We start from the raw sequence: 23,756 nt of genomic DNA, 5'->3' as shown, positions 1-23,756 counted from the left end.
TTGGCAATACTCCATGCACTTAAGAAATGGCGACCCTACCTAATGGGAAGACACTTCAAGGTAAAAACGGATCATGATAGCCTTAAATACTTTTTAGAACAAAGATTATCCTCTGAAGAGCAACAAAAGTGGGTCACAAAGATGTTGGGTTATGACTTTGAAATCATCTACAAAAAAGGGAAGCAAAATGTGGTGGCAGATGCACTCTCAAGAAAGGATGAGGATGTGGAAGCATTGTTGTGCGCCATTTCTATTATCCAACCAGATTGGATAAACGAAGCAAGGGAGGAATGGAAGAATGACGAAGAAGTGTGGGCACTTATTCGAAAGCTACAACAAGATTCCAGTACGTTTGATACATTTAGCTGGAAAAATGATTCGTTATGGTACAAAGATCGCTTATACCTCTGTAAGAATTCCCAGCTAAAACAAAAGATTCTTATGGAATTGCACACTTCTCCCTTAGGAGGGCACTCAGGATTTTTAAAAACTTACCACAGGGTTAAGAAGGAATTTTTTTGGGATGGCCTTAAATCAGATATTCAAAAGTTTGTGGCGAAATGTTTGGTTTGCCAACAAAATAAAGTTGAAACAATTAAGACACCAGGTCTATTACAACCTTTATCCATTCCAAGCCAACGTTGGGAGGAGGTTTCAATGGATTTTATCACAGGTTTACCCAAGTCTGAGGGAAAGAGTGTCATCATGGTGGTAGTTGACAGACTTACCAAGTATGCACACTTTTGTGCATTATCACATCCATTTAAAGCCAGTACAGTTTCTACTGCATTTATGGAAACAATTCAAAAGCTACATGGAAACCCAAAGATTATTGTAAGTGACAGAGATCCCATTTTCACTGGAAATTTTTGGACAGAATTATTTTCTTGTCTTGGTACTCAGTTAGCTCATAGCTCATCTTATCATCCTCAATCTGATGGGCAAACTGAGATAGTAAACAAATGTTTGGAAGGATATCTTCGTTGCTTTGTATCTGATAAACAGACACAATGGGTCAAATGGTTGCCTCTGGCTGAATGGTGGTATAACACTTCCTTCCATACAGCAACAAAAATGACCCCATTTATGGCACTTTATGGGTATCAACCACCATCCATCACATCATATTTAAGAGAAAATTCTAAGGTTCAGGCAGTGGAACATCACATCGAACATCAACAACAAGTCCTCCAACTCTTAAAGGATAACCTCGTGTTGGCACAAAATAGAATGAAACAACAGGCAGATCAACATCGCAGTGAAAGAAGTTTTGATGTAGGTGATTGGGTATTCCTACGGCTACAACCATATAAGCAAATGTCCCTCAAGCAAGCTAAGAAGGATAATAAATTATCACCAAAGTATTATGGTCCGTACAAGGTGTTGCAAAAGATTGGTACTATGGCATACAAATTGGAGCTTCCTGCAGCTTCTCGATTGCACCCAGTTTTCCATGTTTCATGTTTAAAGAAGGTTATAGGCGACAAGCTCCCAGTTCAAACAATATTGCCAGAACTTGACGAGGAAGGAAAAATTATATTGGAACCGGAAGCAGTCACAGAAACAAGAACTCGACAGCTACGAAATCGATCAATTTCAGAGTATCTTATCAAGTGGAAGAACTTATCCGCTGAAGATTCCACATGGGAGGATGAGAATTTTATGCAGAAGTATCCAGAACTACTCAAGCGTTGAGGACAACACTTTTTTGAAGGAGAGGGGCATGTTGGGTCCCTATAATACTAGTGATTACCCCATTACTATTGTAGTTATACCCCTTATTAATATTGTTGTGCCCCTATTGCCCCCATATTGTTATTACTGTGCCCCATAGAATCCCTCTATTGTTATTTTTGTGGCTTTATATTATTATTGTTAGGTCGGCTGGATTATATTGTGACTCCTTAGACTCCTATATATAGAAAGGAGGTTTTGTCATTTGAATCATCCAAGAATTGTTCATTTATGTAATGTAAAGGAGGTTTCCCCCTCGAAGAGGCTGAATTCTAAGGTGTTGATCTATCTTTTCTATCTTTTCTTGAGCTGGTTTCATAACAGATTGTGTGTAGCTATTTTGTGGAATGGAATTGTCATTTGCCCCCCATATTTGCAGAAATGATAAGATAAGATCAATGTATTAATATCCAATGAATGACCATAAAAGTAGGTCAATGGAAATGTGTTAGGTATACTGATGTCAGTACAAATCTGGAACACCAAAATGGGAGCAGAGGCATTGGATGCACTTATTCATGATCTATTTGGGATAACTCTTGGTCGGCTATCATCGATTCCAGATTAGCATATACCATGATTTGATAGGATCGACCAAGTGTGCCACCTTTAGGAGTAGGAGACGAAGATGCACCCCATTTTCAAGTGTCCCCCATAATATGAGATCAAAGAACTTGAAATTCTTCTGCAGTACCAAGGATTTATTTCTATTTTTTTCTTGGTTTACTGCAAATTTATGTTGTGTACATGGGATTTCTTTATATTGTTGTTTATAAACTCTTATAGAGGAGATTGTATCATGAGTAAATGAAAATGTCCATTGGTTGCGTTACAAGAAAAAGAAAAAGGGGAGAACTTAGCATATTTCATGTATCCTTTTTAGTTCTTTCGCCTTGTCTACACATGATGCCAAGGCAAAGAGCTCTCCCAGTGAAAGACCACCAGGCTTAGACAAAGGTTCTGAATACTCCAAGGATCATTTAAGATTTCTATATTTATAATTTCTCTTGCAATATAGAACATGTATATCATCTTTCCTGTGGTGTTCCAAGAAAATGAGGGAGATAAAACGACTGATATATGGTCTCCTGGTCAGCCTAGAAACCCTGAACGATATGTTCTGAAAGACTGGGTATTTGATTTTTTAAAAATTATTTATGTGTCCCTAAATAGTTACTTTTGATCTGAATATTATTTTACCATACGTTTATGTTTATGGTGTTAGAAATTGCTTCTTATGAGCATTTAGTTTGTTGGTCCATTGTATCTTTTGACTTCCTACAGAGTAAGCCCATTAACAAACTCTAGTTTTTTGTTTGTATTGAATAACTTGTTTAATAGAATGGAAAATTTGTCTCTTCTTTTTTTGCATTACTCGCTACAACAATCAAGCTGATTTACTCACAAATTGATTATTGTGGAGTTTTGGTTGACAAGAAACAAGATATCAGCAACATTATCTAGATTTGATGGTCAACTCAGAGGTTAGGCATATCTTCAAAACAAGAGAAAAGATAATATATTATGTGTGAGATTTCCTTGATGACCTTGAATTTCTTGAGGTAATGGCATTTTGTGTTCTATACTATTTTCTCCGTATTTTTTTTTATTGCAGTGATAATAATTTCTACTTTAAAATGATATTAAAAGTTTTTTTCTTGGCTGCCCATTCCTTTTGTTCATATACTAGCATTTGCACCAAAAGGGTGCAAAGACATGCCGATAGAAGTCACAGATGAATGCATAGTGATGCAAAGGTAGCGCTATAGGAAACAAGGATGTGAACGTGGAAGGCACGAGGAATCAGGTGGAAAGGGGTGAGGGAATGGAAAAGAATTTGTAAAATAGAGGGTTGTGTGTGGAAAATGGTTGTGTTATCAAAATTTGGGGGGTGATCAGATGCCCCCATAGAAGCATTGAGGAGATAGAGATAACCACAAACTAATAGGGAAGATAGTGAATGAAGAAAGTACGTAGTGGCAGTATCTCTTGACTATCTTTGTAGTATCTCCACCATATTACCAAATAGCCTAAATGACATTTTTCTCCACTGATATTGTTGAGGGTCTGAAAGCTGGAATTAATCAAGTAGCTCAACCTAGATGGTTATCTCATGGTTTGGCATTAGCATCGGAGAACTGTTATCTTTTGAAGGAGTGCCAAAAAAAATATCTAGTAAAAATAAGCCAAAAAGATAGAGAGGCTCCTTCTAAAATCCTTGAAGGGGAAATAATATCTCACTTGTATATCATAGTAGATGAGGCATTGAAAAGTAAAATACTCCTTGGTATCAACTTCCTATATTGTACATATATGAAATTCTTATCATGAGGGATATATTGTCTGGTCTTAATCTTGAGCTAGTGATATCACACTTTCGTTGCCCCATTGGAAATATCAGGTCATGATACCAGTGCATAAACCTTTATTAAATCAAAGGAGTACATCCAAAAGCAATGTCCCTATGGTGCTGTCCAAAAATGGGATGAATTTTCAAGTTGGAATCTATCTTTCAAGCAACAAGTTTTACAAAGGCGACACTGGTATTTTCTTCATATACATTGAAAGAGCCTTGATAGACTGTATAAAACAACTTCATGTTCAACCAGAGTAATCTTGAACTAGTATTCGATTTGCCTTGGTGGATGGATGGATTTCTTCCCCACCCACGATTAATCCTTTGATCGGCAAGGAACCATGTTCTCTTCTGTGTGTTTGATTTGAGACAATAGCATCTTGTTGGTTATACTTTGTAGACGTGCTGAAAGGATACAAAAGTGAAGGTGTTCTTTAGTTCTTCTTTAAACTGGAGGCACCACTGTAATTGAACATTTTCTAATTTTTGTAGCTCTACATCTAGTCAATAACCAATTTGGAGTCCCCATATATATTTAGGCTTCTAATACCTCCTCCCGTTTCTAAGTTCATTAGGATGGTGGTAGTCTTTACTTCTGTAAAAATATTTGTGGCAACACGTAATCCACATTCAAAGTTCATTACGATGGTGGTAGCCTTTACTTCTACAAAAAGATATGTGGCAACACCTCATCCACATTTAAAGGAGATTGGCTTTGTGTTTAGATTATATGGAATAATCAGAATCCCCTCACCCCCACTTTGTTTTGAATCTCTTCTTGTTGTCTCATCAAAGAATCAATGAGGAGTATTAAAGTTTAGGAGAGATGTTAGGGACTGCTAGATTTCTTTAGGTTTTCTTGCTTTGATACTTTTTGGTAGAAAAGGTAGGATCTCTTGAATTTAGGGGAGGTTCCTAGCAGAGACTACTTTTTCTTGGAAAAAGGCCTCATTCCTTCTGAACTAGATTTCCCAAAGGACAAAAGCTGGCAGGGAATGGTGGCTCTTTCTAGCCTCATTGTTTTTTAGCCAAGTTTCCTGGGTTGCTTCAATTGACTCTCCTTCCCAACTTTCTTCCTTTTCCACCACTGTGAGATTTTGAGGTTGTCCAGAATCCACAATTCCTTGGTAAAGGGACAATTCAAGAAGAGACGCATGCAACGTTTGGACCTTACCTTACATAAACAGTGAATACTAGGTCCTTATCAAGACCCCTTCTGTAGGTAATCCTAGATTAGTTTAGAATCAACGATATGAAAATTCAATCAGGCTACTATCTCAACCTGTCAGAGGCCGCTTTTAGGACACCTATAAATTCTCCATGTTCATTTGTCAATTCATCTCTTAAGTTATGAGGCCAACGTTATTTTAGGTATGTTGGTCAAATAAGAATGACCTCTAATATTCTTATTAAGGTCTCAACCTTGAAGCCCAACTTAGGATTGAGTGGATAAGAGGGTTGTTGAGTGGGTGGTGGGGGGTGGTGGCGCAGGGAGGTCCATGTTGCTTGAATGAACTTCCTATAGATATTGTCTACTGCACAATTGATTTCTGCCTTCAAAGGAGGGAAACAAGGGGAATTCAAAGAGGACATGTAGGGAGGAAGATGATCAATGAAAATAACTATAGACTACAACAATGTAGATTTTTACCAACATTATTTCCTCAATGTACTTTGAGAAGGATGTGAAGAAATCTCCTTGGAAGATAAAAGAGCCATATAGGGGTACCTCTCCTCTCCAAAGGCAAAATCTCCAAGAGTGCAAAGGTTGTATAGGTAAGAGGTAAGCTTGAACAAAGTCTCTAGTTGAAGTGGGTGAGGTCCAAATCAACTTGTATAATGGCATGTGGAACTGTGTGCTTACATCTGATCATCTGGTGGAGCATGATGGTTGATCTATCATCTAATCATCTCTCAATAAGTGTTCAACTGGCCTCACCCAAGTTCGGTCTAATTAGATCTTTGATCCATCCAATACAATTGGTCTAACAAGATAGTGAAAGATCGTCGCCATTGATGGATGTCTTGAAAATGAAATTGGAAGCGCTACTTTTCCAAAACAGCTAAAGAAGTGTATCCCTTGCATAGCCGCATTTGAGAAGCTGGTCCCAAATTGAAAGGTGGCCTTGAAAACTGGACACCTAAATAACTTAATAAGAATAGGTAGGGGTGATCTTAACTAATTCTCCTCTATTGGAGAAATGCAAATAGGACATAGTATATTTGGTTTCACTAAAAAACATATTCTTAGCCTTACTAAGATTAACAACCCCAACTTATGAATGGAAAGCCAACGAATCAAGTTGTGACTGAAGACTCTCAAGAGAGGAAGAAATTAAGACCAAATCAGTCAATGACAATAAGTACTTAGACCATGGTGTAAAATGCACCCTTCATTGGCATGTGTCATCTCCCTTAGAAACTAGTCAAGCTCATGATTCAATGTAAATCCTGATTAAGATGGGGAAAAGAGTGCAACCCTGTTTAAGCCCCTCAATGCTTAGAATAAGGTCAGAGAAGCCACCAGGTTTGCAAAACCAACTGATAACTGATCCATAAAGCCTTGGGATGCCTACAAAGCCCTTCTCTTGATCCCCAATACAAGCTGGGCACCTGTCAAATCACCTGTCTGCCAGTGCTCTAGCCTCTACTATGGATTCTACAGTGCACAATCTGTTTCTTTTCCTATCAACCTCAAGACAGACATCCTGTTCATTGCTGCTAACATATTCAAGACATTGAATATATAGTTTTTTCATTGGTGGATGAATAGTTTCTTGTGAAACAGGATCCCTGTAAGAACAAATAACCTTTAACATTTTCATTTCATTAACAATGGTGCTCTCTTCAGGTTTTCTAAATGGAGGAAGCTTAACATGAACCAAGAAGTCCCTCTCCTCCTCTGCATACAAGTCTCCAATATTTACCAATCCCTTCTGCCCATCGTCTAGAATATTTCCTACATAACTGCCTGCTTGTATGGCACTCAATTGCACTCCTGAACTTGCACATGTGACAATAACCTACATATCCTGAATCACCACACTTAGAAAACCACCAATGCACTATGAAAAAGCATCTTGAATGATACTTTCTGTCTCAATGAAGGAAAAGGTGCCACCAAAAGTCTCTGATATGGAGTGCATGGATGCTGAATCATGATCCGTCCCAAATCCAAAAGTGTGTACATGGATCTGTATGTTATGTTGCTCTGCAGGTTGCCTTATTGATCCTAGAAACAAGGACTGATAATCCAAAACCCTCCTGGAATTTGACAAAATGGAAACCTGCCTGTGGTTTCCCACATTGTAGGTGTCCTGCCCATCCAAGAGTAAAATGATACTACAGACAGGGTTCTTCTCATGCTGGTCTTCCAGCACTTTGGCACCCTTTTTCAATCCTTCAGCAATGTTGGTTCCACCAGTGGACACTAGGCCATTCACTGCTTGCAAAGAAAACTGCCGACCCCCCTTAGACATACATCGTAGAGGAAACAAACGCCTAGCAGTTGATGAGAAGGCAATGACTGAAAGGTGGTCCATGGGGCCAATATTATGAATCATGAAGCCCATAGCATGCTTCAATAGTGCCAGTTTTGTGCCTCCCATGCTTCCAATAACATCAAGAACAATTACAAGATCAATGGGGGCTCAATCTCTGGGCATATCAGGGGTTTGGGATGGATTTCCAGTATTCCAAGTTCTTTGGCTTTGCTGTTGTTTTGCACTAGAGCATGGAGCTTTCAGATGTACCAGGACACTAAACTTCTCACGAAACTCTAAGCATGGAATTGCAAAAAACTCAGGAAACATTTTTAACTGTACATATGTACTATCAACTTCTTTGCCTTGAAGCCTGACACTTCCTTATGATAATTTTCCTGTTGAATCCGTAACCTCTGAATTTCCTGCTGCTATCTCAATTTCAACCAAAATAGGTTCATTCCCATTTCCCCACCTGACATGTTTTCTCCACTTGAACGATTCTCCAATGGCTCATCATCCACAAAAAAAACAGGCTCTATAACATGTATTGCAGCTTTATGATGTGGGGGACGAGCAAGTGAAAAACAGGATAAAATTGTCATGCAACTATATTTCTTTTGTGGCCAATTCAAAAGACTTATTTGTGCTCTGAAACACAGTGGTTCTGAATGAATCCCTTGTAAGGGAACTCCTTTCCACTTGGCTCGAAAAACTGGACATACCCTATTTCCATGTGTCATTATTGGAAGTAATGAAAGCATAGTGGAAAGTGTGGGAACACTCTGCAGTAAATAAGGCATAGCGATGTCCTGGTTTCATTGCATCAAGAGAACATGTTTTCTGCATCATAAAATATATGGATTAGATCGCCATATCTATATACACAGAACCATAGTTTTACAATTTCTTCAAAACACCCCATAACCATAGTAGGAGAGTTCATACAAAGAGATACGAAGTTTAGAATTTCATGGTTCTTTTTGCTGAGAAAATTAATCAACTCGAAATTTTTGGAGAGAACAAGTGATAAGGTGTGGCCACAAAAAGGAATTGCTATAAGATAAATATGACCATCATTTTGTCAAGAAAGATTTATTTCAAATAAAATGGGTTTCCTAAGTAGGACAATAATAAAATCTAGTATCTACCTCCTTTTCTTTTGAGTCTAGTTTTGAAGCAGTCTTGACCATCCATTAAAACTGTGAGAAAAAAAGAAAACAACAACAACAAAGGAAAAGGCTTGGCATTGTTTTTTTTATCTTCTTCAATGATAGCTTGTAAAGTGAAAATGTGGTCAATGGCTTGGTGGCCCTTTCTGAAGCCTGCCATCTAGCTCTGAGATTGCTCTTCTCCAAAGCTGTTGATCAGTGTATATTGTGTGTGCTCAATCACAATAGCCCTCTTATTTTCCAGATCAAGAATAATCCTAGATTTATGAATAGGAAGAATAATGTGTCATGACCAGGATAAAGGGAATATCCAACGTCTGATTTCCATTTTTATAAATTGTATTCTAATCTGTGGAGCTTTGACTTGCTATGTCTAATGTTAGTCATGTGTCTACAATATTGGGTTTCAAATATATGATGAGGTTGAGACTTGAGCATGACTTGGATAAATAATCAAGCTTCATTCTAAAACATGTTGCATCGAACCAATATTTCACCTGCAACCATTAAGAGCACATAGTATTTGATAGACAAGCATGCCAAAACTTGGAACTGGTGGTTATAAAATCCTTTACAAGGCCAATGGGTTGGACAAGGATCCTATAGAAATTGATTTCACTCCTTTCAGGTGATTTCTAAGCATTTAAGATATATATATATATATATATATATATATATATATATATATATATATATATATATATATATATATAGATATATAGTTCAACATGTACATGTTCATATTTTAGGGCCATTTTCTATGATGTTTTAGTGGTAATGGAAATGTAGGTATTTTTTATTTTTTTATTTATATTTATATTTATATCTATTATTTATTATTTATTATTAATATTATTATGATTATGATTATTATTATTATTTATTTATTTCTTTATTTATTTTCAGAAGGATAGACATGCTTCAAGGGTTGGAAGAGGCCGCACAACTCAACATCCCTAAAGATATCTCATCTGAGGAGGCAAACAAGTATCTTTTGGCTGCGTGTGAGAAGTTTGATGTGAAATGCCCTCCTCCTCAAACAACTACACAATTGTTGGAAAATGTTGGTCATGCATTGAACAATATATTTGGATAGTTGCATAGTGTCTCTTAACTTGTTGTTTCTTTTCTTTATGCAAATATTTCAAGTGATGTGTATGTTCACCAGGAATAGAAATGGACAAAACATCTCTTATTTTTCTTGGATTGTCTCTTTGAAAATCGTATCCATAATAGAGTTTAAGAAGGCTACATCAAATGTATCTTGGAATATCCCTTAACAATTCTAAAATTCATGCATAGTTCTAACTTCTAACTCTCCCCCGGTAATTTGTTCACAGGAAAATAAGGAAGAAGTATGAAACAAACATCTTATTAATTTCAGTAGTAGCGAAAAACAACTAATGGAATTGTGAATGTACATTGTAATATTCCATTTGTGGAGGCACCTAGTGAGTCAGTGGCAGAACCTCACACTCCATCATAATTAGTTCAAGTTAAAAATGAAGTACAAAATATAATAGCATAAAAGGGCAAGTCTAAAAGGATCAAGTCCAACAAGGTCGCAATGGACTTGAGAATCAAGGCTGCTCAACAAGAGGACAAGAACCCATAAATGGAGGCCACAATATATGTCAATGGGGAGTAAAAAGTGTTGTCATGTCCCAATGTATGGGCAATATCATCAAATCAGGTCAGGTGATCAATTGGCCTAAAGAGTCTACTAAATGTCTAAGATGCAAGTCTGAGGTTTCAATAATGGCTGTACAAACATCCAATGTCGAATAAAGGATGAAGAAGCTTGTAATATTTTGACTGAAGAATATTCACATCTATTGTCATTGGCAGTGATGATGTTTCCTCCTCTGACTATCACTGACTTGGGGTGTTTCTACTCCTTGACATTCTATTCATATGAGTTAGTTTCTCTTCATGGAGGAGTGTTTTCTTCTGATATATTAAATACCACACTATCCAAGTTGATACTTTTGAGTTCACCCACTTTCTATGTTTTTGTCTACTCTTTTTCTAGTCTAGGATTTAGTTTTGGGTTTCTTGGTCTTTGTAAATGCTCATGCTCTAGGAACTGGTTATTGTTGTTGTTGATTGTTGTCTTCTGGACTGACATTGACATATTTTGGTCATTTGTGGACATTAACATAATTTTATTTTCTTTGTTGGGGTGTGGTCACTCAGAAATGCCCCTTGGGTAATCAATCCCACGGTGTTTTGAGAACAATTTAGGTTTGTTGTCCCTGTCACTAATAACAAACTTCTCATTTCCAAATGACTGCTTGATAATCTGAGGGTGTGTCCTTGAGGTAATTTCGCTGATCAAAACACTGAAAATCTGCAAAGTAGGGCTTCAAGTCAACAACAACAACATGCAAATATGCAATTGAATGTTGCAAATAAGCACACAGATTTCTCAAATCTGTGAAATGATCTCTATAGTCAGTGCTTGAAATATGTAAAAATATACTTTGAATTGCGTGCATGAATGGTCCAAGTCCTTATGTGTGATGGATGAGATGGATCATGGGAAAGCTGAACACCAGAAAGATAATCTCAAATTAAATCTTGGGAAACTAGAGATCCTAAAAGTGAATCCTTGAGCAAAGAGAGCAATCATTATATCAGTTGAATGCTCAAAAATTAAAATTCTTCATAAAATTTTAGATCAAGTTTGTTCCAAGGAACTGTTGGGCTGCATTTTTGTCATATTATATAAATACACTCATAATTACACCTTCTCCTCACATTTCGTCAAGAATATATCCCTGATTACACCATAAACTTCCATTATCTCTTGTTATTCATCCTATGTGGTTAATACATAATTTTTCATATTTTATATGTTTCTATGTCCAAGAAACATGTTCCTACAGTTAGTTTGGTACTCCAACTCGTCCAGTACATATTTCTGTGCTCATCCGGTACCTATTTCTGTGCTCTCTGCTAATACGGTACTAGACTACGCTCATCTGGTACTGAATTAACTAGAATGTGAACACACGATACTGAATTAACCATAATTTTCTCATCATGTACTGAATTAACCAGACTGTGCTCATTCGGTACCAAACTGTGCTCATTCGGTACTGCATTAAAGTTGAAATTTTTGAAGCTTCTAGAAGAAAATTGGGGACATGGGTTTTGTCGGGAATGACATCGACATGCAGACACTTGAGTCAGAATTCACCCAACTCAGATGTGTGGACCTCCAGCTCAGGGGGAATAGTTATGCAAACGAAATAGTAAAAATCTCAAGCTGCCAACTTGCGCCTCGATTTTCATGCAAAAAAAAGGGATATTTTCAAATGACCAAATGGGTTTCGAGAAAACATAGCCAGATACAAAGTCTACAAATGGTTTCTAAAAATTCGTTGAGGATAGAGAGTTATCGAAGTGTATTTCACCCGGATTTGTAATTTCCGCATAAAAACCTAGATTTTTGGGATTTCCTTCTAAAAATTGTAAAATTGGTTTTAACCAAAATCTAATTTGAGGGAATCCATTTTATCCATTCCTCCATGGTTTTCATGTATAAATAAGCCTCATAGGGTTGTGAGAGCAAGGAATTTTTGTCATTATGATCATTCTTTTGTAATGGAGGAGGAAGAGAGTTATGATTTAATTGTTGTAATTTGAGTTTAGTTTTCAATATATGGAAGGTGACTGAATCCAGATTTGTGGTGCATCCTTGGAGTTCATTTTAAGTGCCTCCACTAGCAATTGCCAGCTTGGGAGGGCCTCTCAATATTGGAAATATGTTTCTCATTGTATTTTTAATTTTAATTTAATATTTGTTATGTTACATGCATCTAGTATCATATATTTATTTGCAAACTCTATTTCCCAGGTTGTATGTTAGAATTGTTGTATTCTATTTTGGAGAACGGGAAAGGTTAAGACAAGAGATCTCACCACTCACCTGCATGTGCCATTAAGTGAAGACTTTTGTGATATCTAACAATTCCTATAGTTTGTTTTATTTAGTTTAATTTGGTTTTCTCATAGCTTAGCTAACCATTATAAGAATCCATTGAAGGAAAGAAAAAATGAAGTAAGCTACTTACAATTGATCACACATGAAAGACTGTGATCTAAGCCTTTATAACGCAAGTTATTTCTGTGTCCCAATGATGAATTCTTAGTGGTAATTTCTTGTCGTTTGTTTTACTTTGCTCATATTGTCATCGACTTTAGATTAGGCTGGACTAGGCTCCAATCCTGCATTTCCTGTGCTTGCACCTCTAAGTCTACGACTCCTTGATTGACAATTTAACATTGGGAATTAAGAGTGTATATAGTTAGCCTGACAGGAACTAAAAGAGACGTCATAATATGTCACTACTTCATACCTTATTGAACTTTGAAGGCCTCTATAGAAGCTATACAACTCAGAAGGTTGGATACAAAGGAATATAAACACTTACAAGGACACCACTATACTCAACAAACTTACACACTAGTTCTTTCAGAGTCCCTATCAGTTCCTACTACGCATACTTTACCATGTGATTGTCCTAAGTTGCAGACTAAGGTCGTCTATATTTAAAAAATCACGAGCCCTCCACTTTTCCCTCCTCATTGTTTAGCAAGGATGTTGTTAATCGGATACTGATATACATCCAATATAAGTCCTCAGTAGTTCCTGATAGAAAGAAACCAAGCGTTATAGTCCTTAATGACTTAAACGACTTACAAGCTTGACTAGAAGGTCTTGTTCAATCTATTTGATTGAAAAAAGGCCCTATCAAGACTTCCAGTAAGGCCTTTTAAGAGTCCTTAACAACTTACAAGCTATTTACTACACGCTGCGAAGACAAGGATGGTTGAAAAAGAGTGAAAGACACTAGGCAGTGATGATCTACTCCTTCTCTTTCTTTTTAAGCATGAATCAGCTCTAGATTTGTACAAGGATAGTGCTTTTGTGATTCCACTGCTTTTGTGATTCCACTGCTTTTGAGATTCCACTGGTCTACTTTTATGATTTCAGTGCTTTTGTGATTACTAGTACATATTAGTATGACTGAAGTGTTATGTTCATTAATAACACTATCCTTTACCAGACTAAGATCAGTATTATGTAAGTATATCAGTGATCGATGTGATACTCTATTACATTTACAAGCACATATATAAGATCATGTTAATACTACCAATATTGTGAATGTAAGGAAACAAGTTAATAGCCCAAGATATCTGGCAAGAGTGACAACCTGCCCTTACATACCACCAGTGGGTAATTCCAGGTGGTCTAATTTTCCTTGAATAACGTTGATGAATCAACCTATATTCATAGATCACAGAAAATAATTCCTATCCCATTATTGGTTTGACAAATGAGTTATGAAAGCGTTACCACTATTGGTTTGACAAATGAGTTATGAAAGGTTTCCCACTATCTTGAAAAAAAATAAAACGTCAACATTGTTGGGCCAACTTTACCAATTTTCTAGATAAAATGGAGGTCATAACAACAAGAGACATATGCAGGTACATGATATCCATGCAACCTTAAAAGTAGGAAATCAATGGAATTTCAAACTTATGTTTGTTGTCGACGATTTTCCCTCTCTGCTTGTTTATTTCTGCGTCTAGTGGCTATAGGAATCATCGAAAGTGTGGATTATCTCATTTTAAAAATGTCTTGCTAATCCTAATCATTGTAGTCAATCTATTATTTCGATCATAGCATACAAATTTATGGGATAAACACTTGGCACACTATTCCCAAATTTTTGTAGCACTGAACTCAGATACTCCAAATGCTCGAGACAATCTCTTTTCCCCATAAGAATCAGAGCACAAGAAATCGTAGAAGGAGAATTTGAAGAGCTAGCCATCCTTTTTTAATGCTTGACAGATTTATTCCAATCGACTATCTTATGAATTCTCTATACTATATAGATTAAAGATAAGTCATGCAGATTGTTTATTGCTTTGCCCTTCCCATTTTCTTCTCGATGAGTGAGTATGATTTTGATGTGTGTCAAATCATAAGGAAGTTCCGAGCACAAAACTCTTGCCTCTTCCAACATGCCAGGGAAGATAATTTGAAATCCAATAGGGGTATATTCATTCTCGTGAACCATCCCTTCAATGTTTCCTCTTAAAAATTGTAAACCTGTTTCAACATTTTGATTTCCAACACTTCATTTTCTAAGAGCAATTACACACTCTAGAGTGTGGCAGAGGCGATCCTTAATAATCAAGTACGAAACTTTAGGATCCATCTAAGAGTTGATTGTCTATTATGCAGGAAAGGAATTGTGTAACTATGGCCATTGAGAGTTGTCCAGAGATGGGACCATGTAGAAGCAGAAGTAGATGTTTGTATGTTACCTATTTCTCATAATATTCTCTTTATCCTTAAAATAAGTTCTTCTTCCAAACTTTCTTTCTCATTCAGAATCACGATGCAAAGATATTGTAAAGCAGAACCCTGCCAATTGTAGATTGGCCATCAAGAGCTCCTCCATATGATATCACATGACGGCAACTTTGTATTTCCCATGCTCCGTCAACTCCTCGCTATAAATCTAAATACATACATGCTTTAGGATGATGGTTCTTTTGACACTGACAATGGCAACATTAGTTATTATGCTCGTTGATCTTGCTATTACGAATTGTAACATCCCCAACCACCCAGGTTGAGGTGTGTTAATTCCGATCCTTGCCCTTGACACCATAAATTTGAAATTCCTTAAACTTGGCTAATAATTAGCTCTGATACGATACATATAAATTTCTACCAGGGTCAAACCTCAACCAGAAGTTCAACTAGTTTCTCTATAATGTAGCCTGATCACCATACCAAGTCTATTTTCTATCAATTAGGTACCATTGGTACCTTAATTAACCTCTTTTCATGCTTACCTCATGCAACCCTCCTGGAGCTCCATCATCACCTCATGTATCTCTGCCACATCCTCTAACTTCCCAACCTGATCACATAATTTTTTAAAGGGTGCTAGCTCAATGGAAGAGCACTTGCTTTACATGCAGGAGGTTGGTGGTTCGATTCCATTGTGCCCTAATATGAATTAATCAATGATATTGTTGTTTATTTTTAATTAAATACATTTTATATTGATTTATATCAATGGTGAGATATTTTTCTGGATTCATTGTTTTATATTGTCTTTAAAGAGACAAAAGACATATTGTCTCTATAAAGACAATGTCTTTAATCCAAATTATTGTCTCTGGAGAGACAAAAAATGAAATTGTCTCCTAAGAGACAATAACACTTGTGTTATATATTGTCTTTATAGAGACAATTTTTTAAGACATTAATTTGAGACACTCATTTAAAGACAATATTTAAGACAATACACAAGTTTTTTTTGTCTCAACTTAAGACAATTTACCCAAAAAAATTGTCTCCTAAGAGACAATAACACTTGTGTTATATATTGTGTTTATAGAGACAATGTTTTAAGACATTAACTTTGAGACACCTTGTGGTGAAGTAAAATTATGAGTGCGGACACAAACAATTCCTCTAGCCCGATAATGGGTCTAGCCACAACTGATACATTCTATAGAAGATTTCCTTAGGTTAGAACCAATTAAGAGGGCCTACCTCTTAGTACGCTTATCCCGTTTGGTGATGACCTTGCTTGCTCGCTCCAGCTATCTCTCGTTTCCTTCTTCGAACACCTGAAACAAGTAAACAACAACAAACAATAATCGTGATAATAGACAAATTGTAATTCAACCTACTTAACAAGTTAATAAACATTAAGCCATAAACATTTAAGATGACACATCATGTAGGAAATCAATCGATAGTTGCATATATATTGAATCAAGAAGAGATTACAACCATTGACTTGACGTTGTCGTTCTCCTCTGACAAAACTAGGTTCCCACACACTTCCGTTAGCATTCCATGATGGCCTCAACAATGATAGTTTTAAGTCTCTTCCCTTTAGGCTTCACACTAAACCAAATTCACACTTCTCCCTCACACAACTAGAGAGCTACAACTATGAATAGCTTGTTGTTTACTCCAAACTTAATTAACACTAGCACACCAATCTTAATACTTTAACACTACAGACTAGCTTGTGCTTGGGAAAAATGGAGTTTTATATAGCACGAATGGATGGGAGATGGATTCTCTTCTCATGGTAGAAGGTCTCATCTCTTGAGGTAGTTCCATCCTTATAGGGGAAAGGAGACCAAACTGACATCCTCGACCCCATCCGGCCAAACCATTTACCAGACTTTCGTTACGAAGCTTCTAGAGCTGGAAGCTTTGGCTCCTTATTTAAAAACTTTCCATAAAAGGATCGGCGTGACTGGAACAAATCTCAGTCACTGTGGTCGGTGCTATGGACAGTGTTAATCCCCGCCTATCGGCACGAGGAGGACAAGGGTCATTAACACTGGTCCCTTGAACTGGGAAAAAGAGAAGATTTTGGGGAAATGGTGCAAAAGGAAATTGTTCTGCTCATGAAGAGGGGCACAATGGGAGCTTCTTCATGATGGGAAAGCATGTATGGTTCACTGTAGAAGTCCTCCAGGATCAAGGAACGGGGAGTATAGGGACAATGACAAAATTTTGTGTAACAGATGCCCCCAAAAGCGTGAAAGTCGAACAAGAGTGAGGGATGAAATGCTTTATGAATCAGTGCGGGGAACCAGGATCTGTCGTCGGAAAACCTACAAGAAAGTACAGATATATATACATAATTGAAAACCCTATCAAATGATACATGAATCGTGGCATGGACGAATCCACCCGGAGAATGATCATGTAAATGGATTCAGGCATGGGCGCAACCATCCTATAAAGAGGATGATGTCGAAACCAAGGTATGGTCGCAACCATCCATTAATGAGAAGGATCACACATGATAACCCATGGTATGGTCGCAGCCATCCATCTGAGAGAGACATGTATATCAACATCATCACATTACACCGCTTCACAACCTGGACTTTTGTAACCTGAGCCCAGGGTATTTTACTCCAACACAACCCAATAGAAGTACAAATTCTAACATGTGAATAAATGTGTGATGTCAAGCATGCTAGAAAGTCGCTTGATTACCAGTCAATGATGTAAAATGTTAACAAGCAGGACAGAAACCACCAATAATGACAATGGTCCTCAAGGTACTATCAACACAATCCATGGAATGTGAATAGAGGAAATGAAGTCGAAAACCCGTGAAATCACTCGATCGAAAGCTAATGATGTGAACTTGTCATCGAGTGTGAAGAACTTGCCATTAGGGCATGCAAGCTCTAAGGTACTAGAAGGGGGTCTCTTGGTCAACTTTTCGGATAATGAGTTGAAGTCGACAGAAAGCGACCGTGTTGAAGGAGGGTCATAATGTATCCCACATCATTGACACGAGACAAAAGGATGTAAAAATGATTTTGGATGATACAGATAATCAGAGGTAAGTGTAACTGCAGAAGGACAACTCTTGAACATATCGGCGACATGACTAGAAGTTTGGCAGCTTTTGGATCCATAGGATCGGTGGTCATTACGACGTAGCAGAGATCAAATGGAAGTTAAAAAATGAATGGCTCAACCCAGGAAGGTCAATGATAAAAAGGAGGATATCCCAACCCAACACAAAGCAAAAAGTGTCATGTTCAAAAGTGATCTGCCGACACAACTGATTAGATTTCCAAATTTCCCCCCACCATTTCTGGCAGGTATCCCAATTATTTTTGAATTGCAAGCTTGAAAGGGACAGCATATGCTTGCACTGTAAATTCATCCTTTGAACGAATCTGACCTAGTAAGTTTAATGAGACCTAGGAAGGAGAAGCTCATGTTCGTCACAGTGACAAATCCAATGTCGTTTAATATTTTAACGAGTCCGACAATGGTGTAACTCGATATCCTTTTCATGTTTAGAGAGTTTGAAAAAGACACGGAAAATAAAACTCCACATGGTTCCTTTTCGTAAATTTGTGTCTCTCGAACCCAAAAAGGTAGAAAACAATACTTGAGAGAACCGCTTGACCATTTCATTCAAGGAGTACCTTTTTCATAAATAGTGCATACCAGCCCAAAAATGGGGTAAAAGTATATTGGGCGCACGATGTTTCGCACCCATTAACGAGTTTGAAACGATAAGGGCTTGGCTATCTTTTCGTGTTTAAATCGTCGGAAAGAGATTTAAAGTGGACCCTCCATTTTATTCTCTTTTATGAATCAAAAAGGAGAAAATACTCGGCAATCTTTTCATCTTTTACGAGTCATAAAAGGGCGTAAAGGTGACTCGGCATCATCATCGAACATCCATCACCTAACATTGTGCAAAAAGGTAAAGTGCATTATACAATTCTTGAGGAAAAATAGGTCAAGATATTTAAAAAACCTAATATTTCATGAAAAACTAAATAAATGGGAGGAAAATTAAATGTTTTTTACCATTTACAATTTTACCTTACCATGAAAAGCTTTTTACACACTTTTGCCCTAATTGTTCTGGAGTAGATTACAGGAGATCTGGGAGGTCATTTGCCGAGCCGCGAGTTACAGGTAAGATCCAAAGCCCTAAGCTTCATTGTCATACTATTTATTCTAGATTTTAGCCATTTTTGGGATTTTTGAGGGAGGATTTTTCAAAAGTTTTTCGCCCTCGGTCAGCGCAACACCCAGGCACAGAATCGCGTCGGCTAAGGGTAATTAAAATGGCCTATCCCACCATCGATGCAACTGTTTTTAAAACAGGCGCGGTCGTGCCGTGAATAGGGAAAAAACCAATTTCCCTTCAAAACCACCATTGGAATTTGAAATTTATGGGTCAAAAATGATTATTGACTTAAATCTATGGTTTTTGCAGGAAAGAATCGCTGAAAATGGTAGACTGGAAAGAACGTGAGCATGAGGATGTGGACACCCAGGAATTGAATGATCCAAATTGCCTGAACGCTTTGAGGGACTGTGGGCTCCTCAAATTATTTCTCACGCCAGGGATGCGGACCCAACCTGAGTTGCTTCAGTACCTGATTAGTCTCTAGGACATAAATCGGGAAATATTCGTCACTAGTGACCAGGAGATGGAGTTAGAAACTTCAAACATATATTTCATCATAAGACTGTCCCGGAGAGGGGAACTAGTCAACTTATATGGACCACGACCGATTGGGACAAGAATATCCATGTTGCTTCCCTAACATTGCCCTGAAGCCCTCAAATCTAAGAGTGGTAAGATTGAGATTTCCACCGTCCGAGGTCTGACACTGAGAGTGCTACTATTGACTATCAACAGAGTGGCGGGGACTCAGGCAGATCATGAGACTAACAAATCTAAATTCCTATATGTTATCAACTACACAGCTTCGACAATCTTCAATTGGGCGGAAGCCATGAATATCAACATGAAACACCAGCTGACCAAATCTAAGGTGGGGAATCTAAAGAAATTTTGCTTCGGATCCATACTAGTGACCTTTTTCTTGGAGCGGGTGTCCAGTACCAGTTGACTGAGGTAGATCCTCCCTTGCTACGCGACCTGCGGATGGCCCGCTAGAGTCATTTGATGCCCAGGATCATTGGGGGCTAGCACATATCGTACAGGCCTGGCTTATTTTCATGGCTACGACGACAACTGATTGTCGTGGAGGTCTGGCCATATAGTCGTATCGAATTTCATGGAGATCCGGACATGCTGCTACCAGATGGAGAGGATTTTGATGATGAAGGTAATTTTATTTTATTTTTTGTGATTTTTTAATTGTTTTATATATATATGTGTTTATAACAATTCGTTTTGTTAATGCAGATGTTGGATCAGAGCGTCCTGCTGGGATGTCCCTAATAGTCAGGCACGTCACCCTCCAATTTGATGTTATCGCTCCTTATCAGGAGGGGAGTGACAATGAGGAGGAGATCATGAGGAATCTTGAGGGATTGACTCGTGGTATCACAGAGTATGCTCGAGTGGGAAACATTCCTCGCTGGTACCATATACATACGGTGGGAGTATCGGATCAGATTTCCCGATTGTTGACTCGTGTTGCACGAGTCGTGTCATGCTACCATGATCACCATGCTGATTAGTTCCTAGGTCCAACATTTTACATTTTTGAGGCCTGCATGCCACGGATATATGAGGCCTGCGAGCCACCAATGTTATTTTGGACACACATATTATTTTTTGGGGTTTTGATGTATCAAACATTATCACCATATATATATATATATATATATATATATATATATATATATATAGATGTTGTATTTTCTTGCTTACTATGGTACAAATGATTTGTTTTATCTTTTCACATGTTTCGTAAATGTCTATCCAACACATAATTAGCTAATGCATCTGTCAATGTATTCATGCGTCTAGGAATATGATGATATGTAATATAATCAAAATGTCTTTGCAGTAGACGAATACGAAGATACATTCTTAATATATAAGGGTTTCTGACGGAATATTGCCCATTGAGTTGAAGGACGACAAGCTGCAAATCCAGGTTGACAACCAATTCTTGAATGTCAAGAGTAATGGCTTCTGACAATAGTTCGATGATCACACTGTGTTCAACAATGTTGTTAGTTGTGCGAGCTAAACATATACCTTGAAGATCCATCAACTCACCATGAGTGTCATAAATAGCCCACGCCGCAGATGATAGGTTCCGGGTACTACGGCAAGCACCATCAGCGAAACCGATGTGGGGAGTCACAGACATCTGCAAAGCAAGGAAAACATAGTAAGTAGGAAATTTGTTCGAAAACTAACACACCAAATCACATTGCACAAAAATGAATGACACACTAATGTACACAAGTAACCATGAAAGATGACTTAAGCATAGTACTCTTGAGAGAATCCATGTCAGGCGGAAAGAGTCGATAGTGCGGACACAAATCAACCTCCCTAGGAGCCTAAGACTCTCTAGTGACAAACAAGACAAACAAGAGCAATCCTTCTCTAAACATGCATTTACTATACAAGAAATCAAGTGTTTAGATCCTACCTGTAGTTCCACGCTGTTGTAGCAGTCCAGCTCCGCTGATCCGGATGAGCTCCTCCTTCACTTTGAAACCTGCATCCACTAACAATCAAACAATTAAATAGCACTTGATAATCTCATAGAATAAAACATATTTAACATATAGACCAAGGAGTACATGAAACAACTCATAAATAACAAGTTATTGAGAAGAATGGACTCATTTGCATTAATAGGTAACAAAAGGAACAATTACAACCTGAGCCTTGGTGTTGTGCAAGTTCCTCCCAGGGTCCTTCAAGAATTCTCCTTTACTTTGACAAAGCTCACCCACTTCCAAATAGAACAAGAAAAGATGACAATCTCTCCTCACAAGCTTCTAAATGGGAGTCCTAATTCCTGCAGCATCTACCCTTAGAAATGTTTAGCTTTCAACCTCCCCTCCTTCTGGCCCAATGCCTGTATTTATAGTACTCAAGAGGAAGTTAATCAGGTCCACCATCAATGGGATAATTCCCTCTTTGGATGGGATAGCTCCCTTATTGATGGGATAAGTTCCTCTTTGGTAGGGGTACATGAACCATCTGGAGGCGCTTCATACACATCAAACATACTTCTAGAAGCCTCTAGAAATGACCACAAGTAACTTTTTAAAGATGAAACTTGCGCATTTTGACCTTTACAGGAGGACGCACCTGCCCCTTTACATACAGAGCGTCCAAGGACGCAGTTATTGTGAACATTAGGTGCGTACCCGCAGGCAAGGTTGAGAGAACCTGCGTACCCAGAGATAAACATATTTATAAAGACTTTTCTCTCTTTTTGGAGTTTGACATGGAGAGCAGAGGCTTAAGACTTGCCCAGGAGGATAGTATGACTGTTGATAGAGCCATACTAACTGTACTTAGCCATGGTGACATTTTTTAGTGTAACAGATTGCCCCCTAAAGTGCGAAGCCTGTAATAGATTAGGGTTTTGTAAATCTGGGAAGGGTGAAGCGCTTTATCATTTCAAGGATTATCTCGTGGAGAGCCTGGTCAGAACCTGCAATTTTCAACACAAAATACATGTATAAGATTATATCATCATTGAGGTAGGCATTCCCATACTCAGATCAAAACTTTAACTAACAGACTAACTACTCTGATACAGGAATGATCTTGTAGTACATCATAATCATAGAATTTTGTAGACACGGTATGGGCGCAGCCATCTGTTTATGATTAGTCTATTTAGACAATGAATACAAAACTCCTCGCAGCCTGGATGGTGGAAACTAGATCCAGGGTCTTCATTTCTGCTTCCCGAATTGGTACGATTCTAACCATGCGAATAAATGAGTTGATGTCGAACATGGTAGAAACCACTTGATTACCAGTCGATGATGTAAACTGTTAACAAGTGTGAGAGAGACCACCAGCAATGTCAATGGTTCTCAAAGTACCCAGTACAATCCATGAGATGTGAATGAATGAGTTGATGTCGAACATTTCACGGAGTCCTTCGATCAAAAGTCAATGATGTAAACTAACGTCAAAGTCAAGAAACCTGTCATTGATGCATGCAGACTTCAAGGTACTGACGATCTCTAAGTCATCTCTCTAGATAATGTGTTGATGTCGATAGAAAGCAACTCGTTGTAGGCAAGCCCACAACACGAAATCATTTGTTCAAGTTGAAGAAATGTTGCTGTAAGGACTGACTCAGGGATGGTCAAATGGATGGCAAGTATTTTGCAGATGAAAGTTTTGCTTGCAGACCTCTTGAACACATAACGACACGACAGATGGCTTGGTGATGAATAACTCAAAGTTAATCCCCGGAACCCGGCTGAAGACTTTCAAAGTGGTTTGATCAACTGTGAGGTAAAGGATTTCCCAACCCAGGTGAATGGCAAGTGTCGTGTTCAAGAGTGGTAATAAAGTTTCTTCTGAGACAAAAGATAACAAATAGGCTCATTCTTCTCTCTTTTCCCCCACCATTTCTGGCAAGTACCTCTTTATTTTTAACAAGCTTGAGGAGGATAACATATGCTTGATTATAAGCTCATCCTTC

The 23,756-nt window shown here is 37.9% G+C and overlaps 1 pseudogene; it reads right to left on the bottom strand.

The window, feature by feature from the left end:
* Nucleotides 1–6,662: 6,662 nt before the first annotated feature.
* On the bottom strand, nucleotides 6,663–8,421 carry LOC149162110 (E3 ubiquitin-protein ligase WAV3-like; annotated as a pseudogene).
* Between the last annotated feature and the right edge of the window lie 15,335 nt (nucleotides 8,422–23,756).

Source organism: Pinus tabuliformis, chromosome 5_2, assembly GCF_031772625.1.
Source record: "Pinus tabuliformis cultivar Carrire ecotype Pingquan chromosome 5_2, CPIR1, whole genome shotgun sequence".
NCBI classification, from domain to species: Eukaryota; Viridiplantae; Streptophyta; class Pinopsida; order Pinales; family Pinaceae; genus Pinus; species Pinus tabuliformis.
Note: the sequence above shows the minus strand (reverse complement) of the source record. Positions and strands in the feature narration are given on the sequence as shown.